Raw genomic sequence first — 18,305 nt, 5'->3', positions numbered from 1 at the left:
CCGGAAAATGCTGACAATATGCACAACTAGACTTGATACTGATTATTCCTGTAAAGTTTGGATGAAATTGCACCAGTAGTTTATGAGGAGTAGTCCGGACAAGTTTTGTGACGGACGGACAGACAGACAGGCGGACATATAGACGACGGAGAAGTGATCCCTATATGTCGCCACTACTCCGTAGAGGCGACACAAAAATGTAATAATAATTTAAGAAAACGTCTTTCAACGTTTGTGAATAAGTCCATTTATCCTGCTACTGTCTATATCATCAGCTGGATAAAGCTTTGCCGGATAAACTTATCTATCTCCAGTCATTACGTCATATGATTACGTCACGTGTTTAGCAGCAAAACAAAACTACATATAGATGCTATTTTATCAGGGAAAAAGAAGAATGAAACCATCTAATTATTATAAAAACATGATTAAAGCAGGATAAATCAAATACATGGTTGATGTCGGGATGAAGAAGGTTATCCGGTTCGCTGCAAAAGTGAATCTTGGTTCGCTAAAGCTCGCCAAGATACACTTTCTCGCTCACCGGATAAACCATAGGCACTTGGTTTCGGGATAAAAAGCCTTTTGAAGGGTTTGTAGGACTCAAATTTGATTGAATGTAACGATTTTTTAACGTAGATGTCTCGATTCTAAATTCGACATTTTTCCGATATTACTAAAAAAACACAAGGTAGCTCAGTCGCCATTTTTATCCGCAACGGAAGTGGTGAATAATTTACCGTACACGTACCGTACCGAATCTGGTACCCGCGAATCGTATAGACAGCTGCTTGGAAACCGGGCACCGCTACTGTTTGCCTGGTGACATAAAGTGGCGCTAATTTTGAATTGCAATAAACAGACATTAAATTACCGATCTAGGTATATATTTACATATTAAAGGAACTCCACTGAGGTCCAAAAAGCAATAAAACATAACATGCTACTTTATTACACAGATCAAGTTTGGCACTAAAAGAGAAAGATATACAATGGATAATTCTGGAATATACTCAGAAATAATTGAAAATCGTTTTGCTATTCGTAGCCCATTTTGTGTGTAAAGTGTTTCAACCATTTTCATTTTTTTATTATTTTTCATAAAATAACTATGAATGATCCGAAATTTTCCACAACCTTAAAAATCAAATGGAACATAAATGCCGAAAAAAATTTCAAGTCCTGTCTATTCAAAAACACCAGTTGAGTCCCTTAAATGATACTTAGCAGGAATGAAGACTGACTTGGAGGCATATTTATAGTAACATGAAGAAGCTAAACAGGGCTCTATTGTCATCTGTTGTGACAGGAATAATAATCAGAATTATAAAATTATTGAAAAGCAGGAGAAATAGATTTTTTAAATTAATATTCATATTGATTATAGCTCTTATTGAATAATTTTTCAACCAAACTATGCATGGGGATTGAAACAAAGACCTAACTTGGCAATGAAAAAGGAACTCTTATAAAAAATAAGATAAATTTCATAAATTGACAGCAGCTGTTATATAAAGAATTATAATTTATAGAAATGTTGTGATTATCCAATGTCACCAACTTGCCGCATCCTAAATATTCCATGTAGGACCTTGGTGGGTAATAAATATGAAAATGTCATAAATGTCTGAGATTATTGCCCGCACAAGGTTGAATATGAATCTGTATGGGTTCTTAAGTTGTATTTCATATGGGAACCATGTTGTTCCTGTACGGGTTTGCCAAGATTCAGCAAATATGGACTGGTACTCTAATGGAAATGCTTGCTTTAACTCTTAATTTAATTTTCTGGGTTCAAGTTGTAGCAGTGATATGAATGCTTACTTTTTAGCTCCACTATTCAAAGAATAAGGAGAGCTATCCTTACCTCCTGAGCATTGGCATATTAACCACTGACATGTTGAAGTTTTTGTACCACCTCAAGTCCACTGACATATGATATTGAACTTGTGCAGAGTCCATTGACACATGGGTTTGAAACTATGCAGACTTGTTCACCATCAAGCCCAAAACCTGTACACATGGAGGAGGTAACAAGCATTGTGACAGAATTATGCTCCTTTATCTAATTTTTTAAATTGTATAGAATATTCTTCTTCGTTAATTTCATCATTATCCAGGTTGTTACTATACTATCAAGTACTGAAAATAGTAAAGTTTGCTTGTCCAATTGATAGCTCTTGTTTTATTATTTTGTTGAAGTGTATACATGAACTCAATAATCTTGATTAAATAAAAATATATTTTCAAGTCTATATTGAGGCAAAACACCTTCAAGAGTGTGATACCATATTCTTTCTTTCATGTGCACAAATAAACACAACATTGTGAAGGGCAGACTATTTATCTCTAAAATTAATATAATTATTTGACTGCATGAGCAAAAATCCTTTATATGTTCAATATTCAAATTATGTATAATCAGCACAATGTTGACACAACTAAACAGGTGAGTAAATTTCAATCCAAGTTAATTGGATCACAATATGAAATTTATAAAATAGATGTATTCTTAAAATATGAAATCATGTATTAAGTAAACTTTGTGTTTTCATTTGAAATTTCAGATAAGTCTTTCCAACTGAATCAGCAAATAAGAAAACAAATTTACATCTAACAATGAAATAATTAAATTGTCTTCTATAAACTTTTTTCTTTATTTTCTAAATAGAAAACTACTTAATATAAAATGCTGCTACTAACTAGCATTTTATAGTGATTGATAAAGCAGCCTTTATTTACCCAAAATGATATGATTTTATAATTATTCACACTAAAGAGCTGAAATTTAAGAATTATAGGCATTTCCTTAATTCACATGTATTAATATAGTACATCAATTTCCTGACTATTAATATATCACCAATTAAATTTATGATGAAGTCAGTTTTAAAAACTTCCTGCAAAGAAAGTAATATAACACTTTTGCATAGAGTATAAGCTCAATGGTTTTAAATTATTCCCAAAAATAATAAACATTTCTTGAGATGCATGTTAACAAATAGGTTATAATGCAGTCATTGTCTTAAATATTAAGACTTATCTTATGAAAATGACAATGTTGTTTTGATATATTCATATAAATAGTGAATTTTTATATTAGTTGAAAATTTAAAATGTTGCCTTTAACAATGAAACATTAACAAGTAATTGGTTCTGTTTCTACCAAGATAAGTGTACACTGTATTATTTTCTTCTTGCAAACTAACATATACACCAAGAATTATATACATATATAGTGTATATACAGATTCTGTGGATATAATTTCTTCATACTATCAGTTATTATAACAACAAATATTCTCCAGCACACCTTTATGTGTTTCCATTATTATCAGTATCAGTAGTTAACCTCATTTGCTATGACTTCAGGTTTTATATTTTGTGTAATTCATTAACAGAAATAACAAAAATATAATGAATTTCAAATCATAGCATAATGATATAAAATTATATATGTATGAGTCTTTGATGAAAGTATCTTTGGCAACATATGAACTACTCAAGGTCTTTTCCCTCTATGCAATCCAAGTAAAATCCCTTTTAAACCCATATGTACAAGACAATTTGGCACATAATTTGTATATTTTATGATTGAATACTTCATAGTTTGCTTATAGATTTAACAGCATCATTTGCAATATTCTAGACATTTATGATGTAATCTAAAATAAGTATAAAATTTGAATATCTTAATCAAAGGGAATAATAGACACATATTAATCAAATAGTTTTGAACATTTTTTTACAACAAAGCCATTTATTTTTGTAGGTTAAAAGATCATATATTTCAAAGTGAAAATGGTCAAGTGTATTTATCAGAAATAGAAAAAAAACTTAGAGGACAGTTCAGTACACAAGAAATTGGCAGGGCTATGAGAAAGGTGTTTAAAGGAACTATTATTTAATCTGTGCAAAATATTGAATTCTGGGCTAAAATTACCAAGTTATACATGGGCGTTGAGTGGAAAGGGAATGAAAACTTCCAAGAATTGAGGAATCAAGAATCTGTACCTGAAACAGAAAATTATGACAGCTCCGTGAAACAAGAATGTAATCAAAATATACAGCTAACTTTGTCAGACCATGAAAATATGAAACAAATATTAAATTCAGTCAACATTTATGAAAATTTAGCAGAAATCTTTAAGAAATTAAACTTGACAAACAAGCAAAGTATTCTCCTTAAATCACAAATGTGAAATGTGCAAGGTTATCCTCATAGCAGTCGGTGGAACCCCGAAGTCATCAGACTATGTTTATCCATTTATTCTCCGTCTCCTAAAAATTATTAATTCATCTCAAAAAGTGGATTTTTATTCTGCCATCTTCTTCACATATAAGGATATACATGTATAAAGTTGATCAGAAATCTGGCATTAATAAATTAATAATGTATATAATTATATACCTAGATCGGTAATTTAATGACTGTTATATCAAGTTGTTGTAATAAAGTTGCCATTTTTCCAAGTCCATCGTCACAGTTTATATGAATACAGCCTCTTTTGCTAAAAAATATCGTCTTTATTGCAATTCAAAATTAGCGCCACTTTATGTCACCAGGCAAACAGTAGCGGTGCCCGGTTTCCAAGCAGCTGTCTATACGATTCGCGGGTACCAGATTCGGTACGGTACGTGTACGGTAAATTATTCACCACTTCCGTTGCGGATAAAAATGGCGACTGAGCTACCTTGTGTTTTTTTAGTAATATCGGAAAAATGTCGAATTTAGAATCGAGACATCTACGTTAAAAAATCGTTACATTCAATCAAATTTGAGTCCTACAAACCCTTCAAAAGGCTTTTTATCCCGAAACCAAGTGCCTATGGGATAAACCTTCTCCATCCCGACATCAACCATGTATTTTCTATATATCAAAAATATGGTTCCAACAACAGAGAGTGATAAAACAAACCAATATATTAACACTGATAATCAGATTAATAAATTTTTTTTTAAGTGGGCCGAGTTGACTATGGAGTTGATCCGTGCCGAGTTGGAATAGGGCCGAGCTGACTCGAGGCCGAGTATGTTAGGGCCGAGCCGACACTTATTCAAATCAAATACATATAATTAGACAATATATCAGTAAACTTAAGTGTGCCATACCCCTAGATCTACAAATCTCGGCTGGCTGGTCGGCTAAAACAAAATTAAGAAACGAAAGGTTGAGCTACATACCGCCCATTTCTTAAAACAGACTGACATGGCCTACAGTACCTGTAAGCATTAATAATCAAAGTGCTGAAAGCACTGATGGGGGCGCAATATGTGCTAAATTCGAGATTTGTATAGCAATCTACTTTAGGTGTTCCAATCTGATATCATTCTTCTTTCAAAGTTGAATAAGTGCCCATTTTGTACACAATATAACAGTATCGCCTCCAAACTCTTTTGTCAAAATTGAAAATCATGTACCAAGAACATACTAACAAACCCAGGCAAAATGCATAATTGATATCATATATATCATGAATAAACATTTTAAATTATGACATTGGATTTTGTTGGGAAACTATAGTTGTTTAACCAATTTTCATGTAAAGTACTTCCTTATGTGAATGTATAACACATAAATCAGTGTACTTACTATATTTATTCCAAGAAATGATTATGCAGATAGAAAATAAACAGAAAATTTAACTGTCTATAAAATATTTCTAAAATAAAACCAGGACTGTAAGAACAAACTTATTTTTTGTAGAAACCTTTCAAGCACAATAGATAATACATGTGAGAATGTAAATTGGAATGGATACATATAATCAAGTTGGCATTGAAAACAAGAGCCACTATCTAGCTTGGGCCATGCTCGGCTTTTTCTTACATTGGAAGTCAAACACATCAGTAGGAGAATATTGTAATATCTATTAGAGTACTCCTAGAAAACATAATATAAATGTATAAAGTAAATTTCAAATTTGAATAGTAAAGGTCATAGTTGAATGATAATTGTTCTTTTGTCCAAGAATGAATCAAATCATAGACAAAAACAAAGTTATGACAATGTGAGTGAATTTCAATTGTTTGACCTTGGAGGTAATCATTTAAAGGTCAAAGTTATATCAGAAAAATTCAACATGTTGGTTCTGTGTTTGTTTGTTCAAGCATGAATCAAATCTGTAAAAAATAACAAAGTAATGACAATTCCAGCTAACTCCAAAGATATTTTATATCAAATAAAGGTCAAGGTCATATATGAACTTGAAGGGCTTTTGTCACAAAAACATGTCTCCCAAAACTGTGTATGGTTCTGATCACTCTTTTGAATTTTGGCAGTTGTACATGTGATAGATTTTTCTTTTTTTTAACTCTTGGGCCATTTTGTGCAGAGAAACAGAACATGGCTGCCATCGTTGGATACCCACAATTGATAAACATGTCACATAACATGCAATCAATGATGAATGTTAATGGTTCGGCCGTGGGTATCCGACAATGAGAACATGCCAACAATGTGCACAACTAAGGATGGCACTGTACACCCCTGTTTAGTCCTGTTTGAAATCTAACCAGCAGTTTAAACATTACCTTTTTATATAAGTTAAAGATAGAAAACATTATCAATTTTAATCCTATACTTATTATAGGTATTTATTGGATTCATTATTCAAAATTAAATGAAAGAGCATGGAACAAAATATTTTGAAGATCTAGTAAAATCTAAATGTTTTTAAAATCTAGTAGAATCAAAACTTTACAATAAATATATCAATAAATATACTATAAAGTACATTATAACAATACATGCATTTTGGATAATACACTCTCAGCTGAAATACTTTAAATGGGTGTGGTATTATAAATGTTTGTAAATATTGTAAGTTATCTAATCAATAAGTCTATTCTTAATAAAAGAAACTTGCACCTTGCTGTAACAACCTTGTAACATCTATGTTACCTTATTAATTCCGATTTCTGACCATTTTTAAGGCTTGTGCTGTAACACTTGTAACAACCTGTAACATTTGTAACAATTATCTGTGAAATTTTCATTTCACTCCAAACTCTCGTAACACTTGTAACAATGCTGTAACAACTATGTAACATCCTTGTAACATCTATGTAACCTTATTAATTCCGATTTCTGACCATTTTCAAGGCTTGTGCTGTAACACTTGTAACAACCTGTAACATTTGTAACAATTATCTGTGAAATTTTCATTTCACTCCAAACTCTCGTAACACTTGTAACAATGTTGTAACAACTATGTAACATCCTTGTAACATCTATGTAACCTTATTAATTCCGATTTTTGGCCATTTTCAAGGCTTGTTCTGTAACACTTGTAACAACCTGTAACATTTGTAACAATTATGTGTGAAATTTTCATTTCAATCTCAACTCTCGTAACATTTGTAACAATGCTGTAACAATGCTGTAACAACCTTGTAACATCTATGTAACCTTATTAATTCCGTTTTCTGACCATTTTTAAGGCTTGTGCTGTAACACTTGTAACAACCTGTAACATTTGTAACAATTATCTGTGAAATTTTCATTTCATTCTCAACCTTCGTAACATTTGTAACAATGCTGTAACAACTACGTAACAACCTTGTAACATCTATGTAACCTTATTAATTCCGATTTTTGGTCATTTTCAAGGCTTGTTCTGTAACACTTGTAACAACCTGTAACATTTGTAACAATTATCATAGATGTTACAATGTTGTTACGTAGTTGTTACAGCATTGTACAAATGTTACGAAGGTTATGAATGAAATGAAAATTTCACAGATAATTGTTACAAATGTTACAGGTTGTTACACATGTTACAGCACAAGCCTTAAAAATGGTCAGAAACCGGAATTAATAAGGTTACATAGATGTTACAAGGTTGTTACAGCATTGTTACAGCATTGTTACAGGAATTTGGAGTGAAATGAAAATTTCACAGATAATTGTTACAAATGTTACAGGTTGTTACAAATGTTACAGAACAAGCCTTGAAAATGACCAAAAATCGGAATTAATAAGGTTACATAGATGTTACAAGGTTGTTACGTAGTTGTTACAGCATTGTTACAAATGTTACGAAGGTTGAGAATGAAATGAAAATTTCACAGATAATTGTTACAAATGTTACAGGTTGTTACAAGTGTTACAGCACAAGCCTTAAAAATGGTCAGAAAACGGAATAAATAAGGTTACATAGATGTTACAAGGTTGTTACGTAGTTGTTACAGCATTGTTACAAATGTTACGAAGGTTGAGAATGAAATGAAAATTTCACAGATAATTGTTACAAATGTTACAGGTTGTTACAAGTGTTACAGCACAAGCCTTAAAAATGGTCAGAAAACGGAATAAAAAAGGTTACATAGATGTTACAAGGTTGTTACGTAGTTGTTACAGCATTGTTACAAATGTTACAAGAATTTGGAGTGAAATGAAAATTTCACAGATAATTGTTACAAATGTTACAGGTTGTTACAAATGTTACAGAACAAGCCTTGAAAATGACCAAAAATCGGAATTAATAAGGTTACATAGATGTTACAAGGTTGTTACGTAGTTGTTACAGCATTGTTACAAATGTTACGAAGGTTGAGAATGAAATGAAAATTTCACAGATAATTGTTACAAATGTTACAGGTTGTTACAAGTGTTACAGCACAAGCCTTAAAAATGGTCAGAAAACGGAATTAATAAGGTTACATAGATGTTACAAGGTTGTTACAGCATTGTTACAGCATTGTTACAAATGTTACAAGAATTTGGAGTGAAATGAAAATTTCACAGATAATTGTTACAAATGTTACAGGTTGTTACAAATGTTACAGAACAAGCCTTGAAAATGACCAAAAATCGGAATTAATAAGGTTACATAGATGTTACAAGGTTGTTACGTAGTTGTTACAGCATTGTTACAAATGTTACGAAGGTTGAGAATGAAATGAAAATTTCACAGATAATTGTTACAAATGTTACAGGTTGTTACAAGTGTTACAGCACAAGCCTTAAAAATGGTCAGAAAACGGAATTAATAAGGTTACATAGATGTTACAAGGTTGTTACATAGTTGTTACAGCATTGTTACAAATGTTACGAAGGTTGAGAATGAAATGAAAATTTCACAGATAATTGTTACAAATGTTACAGGTTGTTACAAGTGTTACAGAACAAGCCTTGAAAATGGCCAAAAATCGGAATTAATAAGGTTACATAGATGTTACAAGGATGTTACAGCATTGTTACAGCATTGTTACAAATGTTACGAGAGTTGAGAATGAAATGAAAATTTCACAGATAATTGTTACAAATGTTACAGGTTGTTACAAGTGTTACAGCACAAGCCTTAAAAATGGTCAGAAAACGGAATTAATAAGGTTACATAGATGTTACAAGGTTGTTACAGCATTGTTACAGCATTGTTACAGCATTGTTACAAATGTTACAAGAATTTGGAGTGAAATGAAAATTTCACAGATAATTGTTACAAATGTTACAGGTTGTTACAAATGTTACAGAACAAGCCTTGAAAATGACCAAAAATCGGAATTAATAAGGTTACATAGATGTTACAAGGTTGTTACAGCATTGTTACAGCATTGTTACAAATGTTACGAGAGTTTTGAGTGAAATGAAATTTCACAGATAAGAAATTCAAGCAACAAACTTGTTACAAATGTTACTGAATTCACATGCGTTACGTAGGAGTTACTTAGTGTTACGCTTGTAACAAATGGCAATACTTTCGTTAAATTGCGCCCATTTTGTGCCCTACGTGATATTTTCTGAACAAACTAGAACTGCCATTGTCATGGCGTGAATACCCCCACATACCAATTTGTCAGAATCAACAGTAGTCATTTACAGCTCAGCCAAATCTGAGGGAAGTAAGCCAGTGCATTGCTAAGTTATATATTCTACATGTTTTAGTGGAAAAGATCAAAGTGAACTTTACCTTGGACCTACTGACCTCAAAACTAAAACTGCCATTGAATGACTTCAATAACACCCCCCACCCATTTCATGCAGCCTTGCCTGGAGGTGTTTTATGATGAATATATGAGACCATTTGAGCAGACAAGCTAATTGTAATAAAAGCCCCTGTGACCTTGACCTTTGCCCCAGTAACCTCAAAATCAATAGGGGTATTCTACTAATCTTGACTAACCTCCATGCCAAATATGAAGACTATGGGTCTAAGGATTCTTAGGTAATTGGGCGGACAAGCTTTAATTAGCCAAGGCCCCTGTGACCATGACCTTAGACCTGAAAATAAATAGGGGTCATCTACTAATCATGACTAACCTCCATGCCAAATATGAAGACTGTGGGTCGAAGGATTCTTAAGTTATTGGGCAGAAAAGCTTTCTTCAGTCAAGACCCCTGTGACCTTGACCTTTGACTTGGTGTTCTCAAAATTAATGGAGGTCATCTACTAATCATGAAGGTAACCTCCATGCCAAATATGAAGACTGTGGGTCAAAGGAATCTTAATTTTATGGACGGACAAGAAAAAAGCGACGAATGCCCGACGGCCAGACAAGCTGATTCCAGTATAGCCCCCTTACAACTTTGTTGTGCGGGGTATAACAGATTTCAAACATTGATAAGTTAGCTCATCTTCTTAGTGATGAACTGGCGCCTCTATATTCAAATGTGGTTCTGTTCATACATAAGTTATCTCATGTTCTTCATGATAAACTCTAACCTTGAAGTTGATAGAGTTCTGTCCATACATATTTGAAAAATAGATAAGTGATCTTATTTTCCTGGTGAAAAACTGGTCGCTCATTCAATATCAATACATATTATGTCGCTCATTCCAGTTCTATACATATTATGATATTTCAAATATTGGAAAGTTATCTCATGTTCTTGGTGAAAGACTGGTGACTAATTTTCTCCTCAATGTCTTTTCTTTTTCTTATTAGATTAAGTCAAGTTACTATATTCATGAGGCTTTTGACATCACACATTCCAACATTGCAAATGGCAAGCAGTCTTCTGGTATTCCAATTTCTTTAAGTTTTGAAAAACCCAAATGTGTCAATTTCTCTAGTGTTTCCGACATGAAGACACATCTACATGCATCTGTCCTTATCACTCCTGCTATTACTGTTCTATCATACAAACGCCACTGTTTTCTGAAATATTTGTTTAGAAAAAGTTAATAGCAAAATAAATATTCCATTATTTTTGTTGTTGTTTTTTCGGGGAGTGGGGGTGGGGGCAATTTAAAGCACAATTTCCAGCTTTACTGCTTGAGGAAGACCTTGGTGCACCTATGTGTATGATTTCAGGCACCTAGGTACCATCAATGTTCCATAAATGAGCTAGATAGCTTTCTCACATGAAATGATCCGTAAACACTTGCAGAGCACGAACCTACAGCAGTGAAAGGCTTAAAGGTTTAAAGTCAACCAATCGCCACAGACACCCCAAGTATTTTATCTATTTGCTAAGCAGCAATTTTTTCAAAATCATTTAAATTTATAAATGTGAGTGATTCTGATAAGCTATAGACAGCTAAGTGAAGATAAGATAATCATATATAAGATATGTCGGAGTGCTTATTGTGAATACAATGTATTCATTATTTTAAATTAATGTGAATTCTCCTGAGGTGAAAAGGAAAGGAAAGCTGAATTCCTAAATACATGTTACATGTCACAATTGTTCTTATTATTAATTTTTTTCCTAATTTCTATTCTATAAGATGATATTTAAATTCACTGTAATACCTTTTTATAAATTTGGATTTTTGTGACAATAGTCTATCCAGTGACAGAAGCTCACTGACTTAAAATAAACTATCCTGTGTCAGCCTTTAAACAAGTCAAGAAAAAAAAAAGCTATTAAAATATAATAATTAAGAAATATCATATACAACCACTTCTAAATCATCATGTACCGCTTCCTTAAATGCCATGCTACTGAAAGAAACATTTTACCATTTATTCACTGCAAGGTTTGTCAGATTGACAGTCTCACATTTTATTTCATCCTCATTGACCCTAAAGCATCCTTAAAATCGATATCGTGCCGTTCACATTTACAAATCTGACATGTAGGCCGACCATCTGAAACAGAAAGTTGGAAAGATAAAATATAATTATTATTAGATATACATATAGTATCCCAATAATTATGTTAGTTGAAATCAATAGTCAAATCAATAATTTAAGCAGTGTTAGAAATTAGCAGTAGTCCGAGGGCCCGACTACTAAATTTCTCCTCGGGCTACCAACTTTTCACAGTAACAGGCCTGACCAGGCTACTGTATTTTAAGAGGCAATATAAACAACTGTTTTGAACAAATTAATCGTGCCAGAGAAATGTCTTTTGGGCTAGTGAATATTCCAATCTGGTAGTCCGACCAGGCTAGTCGATTCAAATCCTAATTTCTTACACTGTTTAAGAAACAATTTGTTCAAAATTGTCCAAGAACAAAGATTTTTATAGTATACTATAGTAGTTATAGTGTATATACAGTATGTACTAAATGTCTTTTCAATCTACTATACTGTCCTTAAATTTTAAGAAAACAACTATCTTTAAAATCCATTGTCTCAGAAGTTGCAAAACCAAGTAAATGAAATTGTTCTGTATTTGTATTATTCTACACAACTTCTGATCACAAAAGCTTCAAGGACATTAATGAGTGAATCAGGTCCTATCCTGAAAGATTGTTGCGTACAAGTTTGAAGACAATCCATTCAAAAATAACAAAGTCATAGCCACTAATAGCAAAAATCAGGAAAATTTAAATATTTTACCTTGAATGTTTATATGGAGGTCAAGTTTAGTCTGGTCTATTTGAAGGGTTGTTGTGGCCAAGTATGAAGACAATACACCAAGATCTGAAAAGTTATGAAAAAGGTTAAAGTTTGTTGACAGCAACGGGAAAGCTGTCATGACTGTAACAATATATTTTGACCCTAAATGCAAACTGAAAGTTCTAGCCTATACACACTGTTGAGGATAGCCGTTCAGCATTTTTTCAATAATAAATAAATGCAATGATAAAATAGGTAACTTGCAAGTCTTCTAACATTTTTACAAAGAATGAACATATATATTTTTTCCTAATAATTCTACGATGACGTTCAGCCTTTTATATTATAACAAGATATCGGAAAGATATATCAGAAATGAATTGGCCCGTGGACTTTAATGTCAATCATAGAGCTCTTATGCAAAATGTAATGGTAAGCAAACATCCAGCATGAAATTTTCAAGTAGCTAAAAGTGAAATAAAATTATTAAAAATACTTTGTCATAATTCAACTACTGTTGGAAATTGACCCACATGTTTGATTATAATAATGTCCATAGAAATAATAAATTAATTTTCAGTCTCTTTCTCTTTGCGCTTTCACACAGATTTAAATTATTCAACTCCATGATTTTCAGAAGGAAAAAAAATCTTTTGATCATCAAACACTACAAATTACTATACCTACTGTAAATTGCAGTCTGTGCGAAAGGCTGTCGGTCCTCGGACCTCGCCAACTAAAAATCAGTAGGGTCGAGATAAATTTCGATACAGTCAGTTGTCATGTCCGAATAAAATTTCAGCCAGTTTGAAACAATTTTTGGCCTTCTGAAATATGCAAAGCTTCCAAGATCGATCTATCTTTTTAATTTTTGCTTGTATTCACAGACCAAGATAACCAAAATCACCGCAGGATACGACCAGTTTTTGCTAAGTAATGTAAGCCACCATCTTGTCTCGGATAATTTCTTTACCAAAACATATTTTTTCTCCAATCTTCAAAATTAAACCTTTGAAAGATGTACATGTATTGTTTTCTTGTGAATTATGCTAATGTTTTATCAATTATGTTTCTGTATATTTTTTTCTTTAGTATCTTATAGTTGAGTCTGATAATTCATATATGCTAAATATTTTTCTTTATAATTATGGCAATATCCCTCCCCCATACCTACAAAAAAAACCTGTCAGAGTCCGGGCGGGGGAAAAATCATCAGTCTAAGGATCCCAGTCCTTGCGGGTGGAATTTTTTTTTACTTTCGCATTGACTGAAATTGTATATGATATTCAATAAAATCTTCTTTTAGAAAAACAAGTTTGCATATTATTGTTTTAGGCAACTCATTTTTAAAATGCTGTACAGCTAGTCTCAACAGTGAGTATATGCTAGTCGTATTTGACTCGCATACAGCTAATACTGGTTCATACTGCTAGCCACTGCCTATTCCTCTACCAATTCATATACTTCCATGAATACTATTAGTATAATAATCATATAGATGTTAAACAATAAAAGTAATGATGACTTAATATGATGTATATAAAATTCCGCTGCTAAAGACAAGTTGTTTTTATTGATTGTTTATATCAACAAAGGTAATGAGGTAAGTTTATCAAGTTTCCCCGGCAACAGAGTTGTGTGAAAAAAATGTCAATTTGATTAGCCCTTGAAGCAACCATGCACAACATGTGTATTAATAAATCCTTGCAATTATCAAGAAAATAGAACAAATATTTTATCAAGCACGTAAGCAATAAAGACGTAATTTGACTGGTTTACAGAGAAAAATAGTTGAAAGTATCTTGACAGGTATTAATTGGAAATAGATACACAGTTCAACTGTTAAATGGAAGCGGTCAATCAGCTGTTTCAAAAATGAAAGTACACACCAAAAACACTTCAAATTCACATTCTTTGCATAATTAATTTACAGAGTGCGTAAATTAACGCAACAAATTGTTAACCTTGTACGTTTTTAGTTGATTTTAAAGCGTAAAATATGCCGATATTCACATTATCTGGAATCTGTTATATTTAATAATATAATCAGTAATCTTATTATTATCGACCTGTGGTTTTGAATTTTAATACAACTACTTTTTTCATATATAAATGTCTATAAATTTACAAATAAAAAATCTACAAAATTATGGACTGACCATAAATATCATGAAATCCTACATCTGATGAAGGCAAAACTGTGAAAATCAGATCTACATGTATGAAACAAGTATATCTTATTTTAAGTCATATTGAATTACGGACAGGGCGGACTGTGACTCAAGATTAGGCGGACCATGATTTAAAAAGTATTTATATGTGGACTAATGTAATAAAACTATTAAATTATTGATGTCCCAACATATGGTTCGCCTAGTCTCAAGTCACAGTGAGTCCGCCCTGGTACGGTCCGCCCTGTCTCACGGTCTGCCCTGTCCTGCAGGGGTCATAATGTATTTAACAATTATAATTATTACTTAAATCCTTTAAATTTTAGGACCTCTCATAGGATAGGATTTTATTCATTACAGGGCTGGGGCAGTACCTCCAGTCGCTTGCAAAAATCATGATCACAAAATTGAAAACTATCATTTTTCACAAATTATTACATTTTACCTGTATATCATGACATATTTTGGGCCTATTTTGTTAAGCTTAGATAGCTAATACAGTAAATTGAGTAATAGACTGATAGAGATGTGTTCAAAAAGAAGTCAAAAATGTAATAATAATTTAAGAAAATATCTTTCCATGTTTCTGAATAAGTCCAGATATTAATTATGTGGTTTCAACAATAAAAAGTGATAAAAAAACCAATATGTTAATAAATTGAAAAGTGGACCGAGTTGAAAAAAGGCCGAGCTGACTCGGGGCCGAGTACGTTTTAGGGCCGAGCTGACACTGCACTAAAATTTGCAGTCTATCAAGCGAAATATATCAATAGCTTTACCAGATTGTGAAGAAAACTTGATTATACATACGGAATAGATTGCAACCAAAATATCAACGTAATAGCTGGGACTTCCTAATTGATAGCAAATCTTCTCAACCTTTTCTCGGAATAACTGACCAAGATGGCGATTTCGGGAAAATGACGTCAGAGGGAAAATAGTTCGTATTCATACGCATACAAATTTTTACTCTGTCATTCACACTTTTTAACCATTTTAAGCTTGAAAGTTATCTAATTTGAAAATCGTATTCCATCTTCCTGAATTATTGTGTTCTATGATAGTTAGTTAATTTATGACTTGATAAAATTGGCACCAAATTTATGCAAGTACTTTGGCTCTCATGCATCGGGAACCAGAAGGTAGAACAAATAAACTGGTTCTCATTAAATTTTTATCGACTGCTAGCGTAGTAATATTCAAATCGCGTAAAGCAATGGTATTTGTAATTTTGTGATAAAAGGATTTAAAATTAAGTAATAAAATGACCAGTCAATTTTAAATTAGATAAGGTATTATGATGATCTGAATATTATGGCAAAATATTGGAACTATTTTTTTTCAGCGCAGCTAGATAGCCTAAATGCGTTCAAAAGGTAGTAAGCTGAAGTTATCGTAATTACATTGGGGGCTTGTGCCCCCAAAAACTAACATACTTTCATCGATGCTTGAAATAACCACATTCTAAAATAATATATCAAGACAAGCTTACCTCGATCAAAGCTCTTCGATTTTCCAGGATTTTCCATCAACTCGACATCGGGAACGAACGATGTCGAAAGACTGCCACTGATTTGGACAATATTTCATCCACACGATACGTTGTCACAGAAAAATAAAAGTTGGTATCGAAAAAAAAAACCCTTATGTGGAAAAAAGAAAAACCTGCCTTAGTTTTTTAATGATTTCTAAACGAGGTTAAACCCCAATTTACCAGAAAAGTCTTACAATTTCTCACGGCCCCGTCCGACAACTACCTGCGCATGCGCAGAACGTAAAGTCTTACGTTTCTCACGGGTCTGACAAAATTCACGCCACACCGGTGTCGCGTAATAATCACACGGGCGTAATTTTACCACGGTTTACACATGTTTTTTAAAACTTGCCTGTAACTTTATTTACAAACAAAGCGCTGTGAAAATTGGTATAAATCTTCAGCATAGAACAATTATTTCGGTGCATGTATTTGAATATTCTGACAGTATTTATTTTCTCCAGAATATATGCGTGAAATTGAGCTAAATCGCCAAATTTTGCATCTTTCGTAGGGCATTTTGAAAAAACCTGCAAGGTTCTAAAAGTATTAAATTCATGAAAATAAATGCTTTTAAAACTTGTCAGGGGTGTTAAACTTTGTTTCTTGTCCATTGTTTTATTTCTAAATTGGCTAGAACTAATCTTAAGCTGTAGTTGAAAATGGCCAATTTCTCCGAAAACTAGGTCAAATTACCCGAAAATTTTGCCCGAAAGGGTACTATAAATTTAAAACTTGTCATTCATTACCATACACATTTATTCTTAAGAATAAAGGTCTTATAACTTGTCATATATTTTAATATTCACAATTCAATGATTGTTTTAATCAACAAACGCCATAAATATAAATAACACGATTTAAAGCGGCTTGTATCCTTCGGCCATTTTTCAAAATGGCGGACAAATTCTGTTAAAATGTGATCTATATACTTTCTTTTAACTGATTAAGTACATATGCGTCATTATATTGCATTAACTTTGATATCAAAGAGTTAAAAAACGTTTTCCCAACTCAATAAATCATTTAGACAAAAATGACAATTCAAATTAACAAAGGAACTCCACAGCTTTACTGCATTTAAGTCAGCTGCCATTTTTGCCAATTGAGGATCACTTAACTATGGTGTCTGATTTGTGCCACACCTTTTTACCTTTTTCAGTATTTTGTGAATATAGGCCCTTCAACCGCAACAACACAAAAAAAAGATAAAATGATAGAGGGGACACATTTTTTTCCATGTGTCATAGGGTGAGAGAAATGTGCAGCCTGACTGGAACTCGAACCCGGGACCCTAAATAGTGAACACTTCTAAACTGTGACATACTCCCCTGCTATATTGAAATTCTTCCTTGAATTTCACAGAGTTACAGAGAAATGTAAATTATTAAATTTTTAATAAATTCTGAGCTAATTATTATTCAGTCACGGTCCCCCATTGGGCGCAAAGTGTGAATGGGTGAGAAAAATGTGCAGCCCGAGCAAAAATAGAACCTGGGACACTCAGAATACCACATCGCTTCTCTACCGACTTAGCTATCTGGCCGCTTACACATCATCTCCCCAAATTAAATACTGAATAATTCTGACCCCTAGCTGCTATATTTAAATTCATCCTTGAATTTCACAGAGTTACAGAAAAATAAATATAAACTCTGAGCTATATTCAGTCACGGTCCCCCGTTAGGCGCCAAGTGTCACAGGGTGAGAAAAATCTGCAGCCTGAATGGAACTTGAACCCGGGACCCTCAGAATACTGTGTACCATGGCTCTATTGACTTAGCTATCCGGCCGCTTACACATCATCTCCGTTAAATAGTGAACAGTTCTGAACCACGACATACTCCCCTGCTATATTGAAATT

General features: G+C 32.8%; 1 long non-coding RNA gene across 1 annotated transcript; it reads right to left on the bottom strand.

Annotated features, from left to right (window-relative positions):
* Positions 1-10,450: 10,450 nt before the first annotated feature.
* LOC132748059 (uncharacterized) lies at positions 10,451-16,240 on the bottom strand. Its single transcript, XR_009628203.1, has 4 exons — positions 15,718-16,240; positions 12,737-12,820; positions 11,912-12,040; positions 10,451-11,104 (listed from the first exon to the last, which is right to left on the bottom strand). It is a non-coding gene; the product is annotated as an uncharacterized LOC132748059 (long non-coding RNA).
* Between the last annotated feature and the right edge of the window lie 2,065 nt (positions 16,241-18,305).

The sequence above is a fragment of the Ruditapes philippinarum genome, unplaced genomic scaffold (assembly GCF_026571515.1).
Source record: "Ruditapes philippinarum isolate M1 unplaced genomic scaffold, ASM2657151v2 ctg2512_1_1_1_1, whole genome shotgun sequence".
Taxonomy (NCBI): domain Eukaryota; kingdom Metazoa; phylum Mollusca; class Bivalvia; order Venerida; family Veneridae; genus Ruditapes; species Ruditapes philippinarum.
The sequence above is the reverse complement of the archived record's forward strand: the minus strand, read 5'-3'. Positions and strand labels throughout refer to the sequence as shown.